Source organism: Mandrillus leucophaeus, unplaced genomic scaffold (genome assembly GCF_000951045.1).
Source record: "Mandrillus leucophaeus isolate KB7577 unplaced genomic scaffold, Mleu.le_1.0 Scaffold288, whole genome shotgun sequence".
Lineage (NCBI taxonomy): Eukaryota > Metazoa > Chordata > Mammalia > Primates > Cercopithecidae > Mandrillus > Mandrillus leucophaeus.
This window is the reverse complement of record NW_012103009.1, coordinates 994,771-1,002,260: the sequence shown is the minus strand read 5'-3', so window position 1 is coordinate 1,002,260 and position 7,490 is coordinate 994,771.

The window sequence follows — 7,490 nt, the reverse complement described above, 5'->3', positions numbered from 1 at the left end:
TCCCTTGGTCAAATGCAACAGACACTGGGGGGGATCCGCAGGATGAGATGTTCTATGAGCCAGCGGTTCTCAATAGGCAGCTGTCATGTCCCCCAGGGGACAGGGGACCACCTCTGGAGGTGCTGTGGGTTGTCACGACCTGGTGAGGAGTGCTCCTGCCAAGGCACAGGACACCCTGCCACAGAGGACGGCCCCCACCAGAGGACGAGCCAGCTCCCACTGACACCAAGGCGGACAGACGCTCATGGCGGTCCCTGGACAGTGGCCTGGACCTCAGCCAAGCTGTGTTAGACAGGGAGGCAGCAATGGTGTGAATGTGGGTCTGCTCTGGGAACACGAATCATGGGGTGGGGTCCGCACAGGCCGGTACAACCTATGCGTGCCGCCTCCTGCTGTCCTGGATGTACCACATCCCCCTGAAGACGACCGCTGCCTGCTCAGCCTCATGATGGGGCAGGTCTAAGAGCCAGTGACAGCAAGCAAGGCAGAGACACACCCATGGGGCATCCCATGGCCAGGCCGTGCATCTCCGCAGGGGCCCAGAACCACGGCAAGAGTCCTCGATGCAGGCACGCAACACCCACTGCGGATAGCACGGCCCTCCTCTGCACCTGCCTGTGGTTAGGGTCTTCCATGGGCACTTGACTTTAAACCCCCACCCCTTACCACCCGTGCCTTTGGTCTGCAGGGTCAGATTGTTAAGTAGAGCTGGGCTTGGACGGCGGTAGAGCTGGTTCTGCTCTGTGCCTATTCAGAGTTGTCCTTTCATGTCCCTCAGTATTGGGTTGGAACAGAGTCCCCAAATGTGGAATATGCTCTTCAAGCTCCCAGAAGCCTTCCAGGTGCTGTGTGTCCTGGCAGGGGCTGCGAGAGGCAGTCACTTATCTGTCCTCTACTTTGGAGGGGATTCTCTCACTCAGGAGGGCCCAGTGTGCTCACCACGTCTTGCTCATCTGGTCTCATTAGCACAGGGCCATCGATAGAGGGGGCCAGTGTGACGTCCTGGGGACATTCATTCAGCTGGTGCCGGTCTCTGGATTCTTGGGAGAGAGGCAGGAATGTTACCATAGCCCATAGCTCTGGGGAGGAGCTGGCTGTTTCCTGTTTTGAGTTCCACGGCAGTGTGACTGATCTTCCTGCCATGCAGGAGATGGAGAAGAATGCGCACCCAGCAGCAGCCTCACCGCACACCTGGGCAGGCTGGGGAACCCTCTCTAGCAAAGGCACCGCATCTAGCTGGGTTATTTTTGCAACAGTCCAAAATAACTGGTGTTGCACATCTTCCTCTCAGGGACTCAGCCTTCACTTCAGTGACTGTTCTCTGGGTCAGAAACCCACTCAGGTCTAGAAACTGGGCAGCGTCATGACATATATATATGTGTGTGTGTGTATATGTGTATATATATGTGTGTGTGTATATATGTGTATATATATGTATATATATATACACGTACATATATGTGTGTGTGTGTGTGTGTATATACAGAGAGAGAGAGAGACAGGAGTCTGGCTCTGTTGCCCAGGCTGGAGTGCAGTGGCATGATCTTGGCTCACTGCAAGCTCCACCTCCCAGATTCACGCCATTCTCCTGTCTCAGCCTCCCGAGTAGCTGGGACCACAGGCGCCCACCACCATGCCCGGCTAATTTTTTGCATTTTTAGTCGATACGGGGTTTCACCGTGTTAGCCAGGATGGTCTCGATCTCCTGACCTCGTGCTCTGCTTGCCTCTGCCTCCCAAAGTGCTGGGATTACAGGCGTCAGCCACTGCGCCCGACCCTATTTATTTATTTTTGAGACAGAGTCTCACTCTGTCACCCAGGCTGGAGTGCAGTGGCACAATCTCGGCTCACTGCAGCCTCCACCTCCTGGGTTCAAGCAATTCTCCTGCCTCAGCCTCCCAAGTAGCTGGGATTACAGGCATGCACCACCACGCCCAGCTAATTTTTGTATTTTTTGTAGACATGGGGTTTCACCATGTTGGTCAGGCTGGTCTTGAACTCCTGACCTCGTGATCTGCCCACTTCAGCCTCCTAAAGTGCTAGGATTACAGGTGTGAGCCACCACGCCCGGCCTTATTTACTTATTTTTGAGACAGAGTCTCTCTGTGTTGCCCAGGCTAGAGTGCAGTGGCGCAATCTCAGCTCACTGCAACACCTCCCAGATTCAAGCAATTCTCCTGCCTCAGCTTCCTGAGTAGCTGAGATTACAGGCACCTGCCACCATGCCCAGCTAATTGTTGTATTTTTAGTAGAGATGGGGTTTCACTATGTTGAGCAGGCTGGTCTTGAACTCCCGATCTCAAGGTGATTCGCCTGCCTCGGCCTCGCAAAATGCTGCGATTTCTGGCTTGAGCCACCGCGACTGGCCACGACTTTTTATTGGAGAGAGTGCCCTTGGCCTCCCCATCACACAACCCTGATTTCTTCTGCTCCAACAAGCTGAGCAGTCTCTTGTGGGCTGCCTGTCCCTCTCCTAGGAACATGCTGTTCTACCAGTTACCTCCACAACCCCACGCGGCTCTGGCCCTTGGCCCCGCTCCAGCCCTGCAACTCTAATTAGAGCTGCCTCCACAGCCACTGATGGTCAAACGCTGCCGCCTGGCTGCCACCCCTGTCCCTGTCAGCCAGTCCAGTGCTGTGACCGTTCCCTGCTCTCAGTTCCAGAGGACGGCAGGATCCGTGGTGTCACAGGCCTTTCAGCCCCCGTCTGCAGTGGCTGTTCTGACATTCACCCCTCTTCACGTGTGTCCCGCGCTCCAGGAGCCTCTGAACCGTGAAACAGAGCAGCAGAGGACACCGCCTCCTGGGGTCCTTGTCCTCAGAAAAGGATCCACAACCCACAAGCTCTCCACCATCCACCCCACGAAGCTTATCTGGCTGGGCACAGCTGCGGGTCCTGGGCTCCTTCAGGCTGTGGCCCCTTTGTCACTGGGCCATCACGTCCCCACCAGGATACACTGCAACTTAATCGCAGGAGGGTCTCGGGCAGGTCCTGGGGAGCTGGGAGAGGGGGCCGGCCTCTCCCACGGAGGAGGCACGGTTTGGAGACGTCCTGTTTCTTCCCAGCCAGCACCGTGGCCCGAGCACAGCAGACCCCCAGGGGTAGGGTCACCTATTGGGAGCCGGCCCCTCTGGCCTCCGAGTCTGTGCGTGTTCTCCTGGCCTCTCCATGCAGTCTTCTGTTGCTTTGCCAGAGCTTCAGGGGCGGGCACCAGCCTGTCTCTTATACACATCTAGATGTGTATAAGAGACAGGAGTCTGGCTCTGTTGCCCAGGCTGGAGTGCAGTGGCATGATCTTGGCTCACTGCAACCTCCACCTCCTGGGTTCAAGCAATTCTCCTGCCTCAGCCTCCCAAGTAGCTGGGATTACAGGCATGCACCACCACGCCCAGCTAATTTTTGTATTTTTTGTAGACATGGGGTTTCACTGTTGAGCAGGCTGGTCTTGAACTCCCGATCTCAAGGTGATTCGCCTGCCTCGGCCTCGCAAAATGCTGCGATTTCTGGCTTGAGCCACCGCGACTGGCCACGACTTTTTATTGGAGAGAGTGCCCTTGGCCTCCCCATCACACAACCCTGATTTCTTCTGCTCCAACAAGCTGAGCAGTCTCTTGTGGGCTGCCTGTCCCTCTCCTAGGAACATGCTGTTCTACCAGTTACCTCCACAACCCCACGCGGCTCTGGCCCTTGGCCCCGCTCCAGCCCTGCAACTCTAATTAGAGCTGCCTCCACAGCCACTGATGGTCAAACGCTGCCGCCTGGCTGCCACCCCTGTCCCTGTCAGCCAGTCCAGTGCTGTGACCGTTCCCTGCTCTCAGTTCCAGAGGACGGCAGGATCCGTGGTGTCACAGGCCTTTCAGCCCCCGTCTGCAGTGGCTGTTCTGACATTCACCCCTCTTCACGTGTGTCCCGCGCTCCAGGAGCCTCTGAACCGTGAAACAGAGCAGCAGAGGACACCGCCTCCTGGGGTCCTTGTCCTCAGAAAAGGATCCACAACCCACAAGCTCTCCACCATCCACCCCACGAAGCTTATCTGGCTGGGCACAGCTGCGGGTCCTGGGCTCCTTCAGGCTGTGGCCCCTTTGTCACTGGGCCATCACGTCCCCACCAGGATACACTGCAACTTAATCGCAGGAGGGTCTCGGGCAGGTCCTGGGGAGCTGGGAGAGGGGGCCGGCCTCTCCCACGGAGGAGGCACGGTTTGGAGACGTCCTGTTTCTTCCCAGCCAGCACCGTGGCCCGAGCACAGCAGACCCCCAGGGGTAGGGTCACCTATTGGGAGCCGGCCCCTCTGGCCTCCTGCCGGTCTCTGGATTCTTGGGAGAGAGGCAGGAATGTTACCATAGCCCATAGCTCTGGGGAGGAGCTGGCTGTTTCCTGTTTTGAGTTCCACGGCAGTGTGACTGATCTTCCTGCCATGCAGGAGATGGAGAAGAATGCGCACCCAGCAGCAGCCTCACCGCACACCTGGGCAGGCTGGGGAACCCTCTCTAGCAAAGGCACCGCATCTAGCTGGGTTATTTTTGCAACAGTCCAAAATAACTGGTGTTGCACATCTTCCTCTCAGGGACTCAGCCTTCACTTCAGTGACTGTTCTCTGGGTCAGAAACCCACTCAGGTCTAGAAACTGGGCAGCGTCATGACATATATATATGTGTGTGTGTGTATATGTGTATATATATGTGTGTGTGTATATATGTGTATATATATGTATATATATATACACGTACATATATGTGTGTGTGTGTGTGTGTATATACAGAGAGAGAGAGAGACAGGAGTCTGGCTCTGTTGCCCAGGCTGGAGTGCAGTGGCATGATCTTGGCTCACTGCAAGCTCCACCTCCCAGATTCACGCCATTCTCCTGTCTCAGCCTCCCGAGTAGCTGGGACCACAGGCGCCCACCACCATGCCCGGCTAATTTTTTGCATTTTTAGTCGATACGGGGTTTCACCGTGTTAGCCAGGATGGTCTCGATCTCCTGACCTCGTGCTCTGCTTGCCTCTGCCTCCCAAAGTGCTGGGATTACAGGCGTCAGCCACTGCGCCCGACCCTATTTATTTATTTTTGAGACAGAGTCTCACTCTGTCACCCAGGCTGGAGTGCAGTGGCACAATCTCGGCTCACTGCAGCCTCCACCTCCTGGGTTCAAGCAATTCTCCTGCCTCAGCCTCCCAAGTAGCTGGGATTACAGGCATGCACCACCACGCCCAGCTAATTTTTGTATTTTTTGTAGACATGGGGTTTCACCATGTTGGTCAGGCTGGTCTTGAACTCCTGACCTCGTGATCTGCCCACTTCAGCCTCCTAAAGTGCTAGGATTACAGGTGTGAGCCACCACGCCCGGCCTTATTTACTTATTTTTGAGACAGAGTCTCTCTGTGTTGCCCAGGCTAGAGTGCAGTGGCGCAATCTCAGCTCACTGCAACACCTCCCAGATTCAAGCAATTCTCCTGCCTCAGCTTCCTGAGTAGCTGAGATTACAGGCACCTGCCACCATGCCCAGCTAATTGTTGTATTTTTAGTAGAGATGGGGTTTCACTATGTTGAGCAGGCTGGTCTTGAACTCCCGATCTCAAGGTGATTCGCCTGCCTCGGCCTCGCAAAATGCTGCGATTTCTGGCTTGAGCCACCGCGACTGGCCACGACTTTTTATTGGAGAGAGTGCCCTTGGCCTCCCCATCACACAACCCTGATTTCTTCTGCTCCAACAAGCTGAGCAGTCTCTTGTGGGCTGCCTGTCCCTCTCCTAGGAACATGCTGTTCTACCAGTTACCTCCACAACCCCACGCGGCTCTGGCCCTTGGCCCCGCTCCAGCCCTGCAACTCTAATTAGAGCTGCCTCCACAGCCACTGATGGTCAAACGCTGCCGCCTGGCTGCCACCCCTGTCCCTGTCAGCCAGTCCAGTGCTGTGACCGTTCCCTGCTCTCAGTTCCAGAGGACGGCAGGATCCGTGGTGTCACAGGCCTTTCAGCCCCCGTCTGCAGTGGCTGTTCTGACATTCACCCCTCTTCACGTGTGTCCCGCGCTCCAGGAGCCTCTGAACCGTGAAACAGAGCAGCAGAGGACACCGCCTCCTGGGGTCCTTGTCCTCAGAAAAGGATCCACAACCCACAAGCTCTCCACCATCCACCCCACGAAGCTTATCTGGCTGGGCACAGCTGCGGGTCCTGGGCTCCTTCAGGCTGTGGCCCCTTTGTCACTGGGCCATCACGTCCCCACCAGGATACACTGCAACTTAATCCCAGGAGGGTCTCGGGCAGGTCCTGGGGAGCTGGGAGAGGGGGCCGGCCTCTCCCACGGAGGAGGCACGGTTTGGAGACGTCCTGTTTCTTCCCAGCCAGCACCGTGGCCCGAGCACAGCAGACCCCCAGGGGTAGGGTCACCTATTGGGAGCCGGCCCCTCTGGCCTCCGAGTCTGTGCGTGTTCTCCTGGCCTCTCCATGCAGTCTTCTGTTGCTTTGCCAGAGCTTCAGGGGCGGGCACCAGCAGCCCACCGAGGACACTGTTCTCAAGGTTGTGCCCCCGGACTCTCACCCCAGGCTCACTCACCACAAGAGTGCAGGCCCCTCCCCGTCGCCCTCCACTGCCAGTGGTGCCCGCTGGACAGAGCGAGAGCCTTTGCCTGCACACCTCCCTGGCGCTGCCTGTCTGTGGCTGGCTCCAGAGCGGCAGGCGGCTGCAGCGCCTCAGCCATGTCCTCAGCTGACCCAGGGGCTGGGTGAGGTGAGGCAGCCTGAGACTGCTCCAACATGCTGAGCTGTGAGGAGGGGGCTGGGCCTTTGGCCCCCAGAGTGTTACTCAAAGGGTATGACCTTCAGCGGGGTGCCCTCCTCAGCCTGCTCCCCACTACTTCCTCAGCCCCCCTGCTCCGGCTCTGTCCCTTTTCAGATTCCCAGGCCCCTGCAGGCCTGGGGTGGGGAAGCTGCCTGCCACCTGGGACAGGTGGTCATCAGTGGCGCGGCTCAGGGTGGGGGGCCCTGGCCCAGTGGCCCTGCCGTCCTCCCCATGTGCCCATGGCCAGCACGTGGGTGTGGACTGAGCCTGTGCCAGGTGGGCCCTGGGGGTTGGGGGGTTGGAAGGGACCAGGTACTGCAGGGGAGTGGGGGACGGCGTCGGGGGCCAGAAAGGGTTGCTGTGATGTGGCTGGTGGGGCCACCCGCTCTCAAGCCACACACACCCCCTCCAGGCCCAGTGCCCCTCCCCGCCTCCCTGGGGCTGGGGTCTTCCCAAACCCCAAGCCGGTTGCTCTGCACCAGTGAGGAGCCGGGCCTGGCCTGAGGGGGCTGCAGGGCACCCACCTCTCCAGAGACCCCCTCCACCCACTTCCGGGGGATCCTTCCGGAGAGACCTTTCCCAGCCGCGAGCAGGGTCCGCTCTCCCCACAGTCTGGACTTTGGGAGGATCCCCCAGAGCCAGGGAGGGGTACCTGGTCCCTTACCCCTCAAACAGCAGTCCAGGGCCAGCGTCCTTCTGCGCTCACCCAC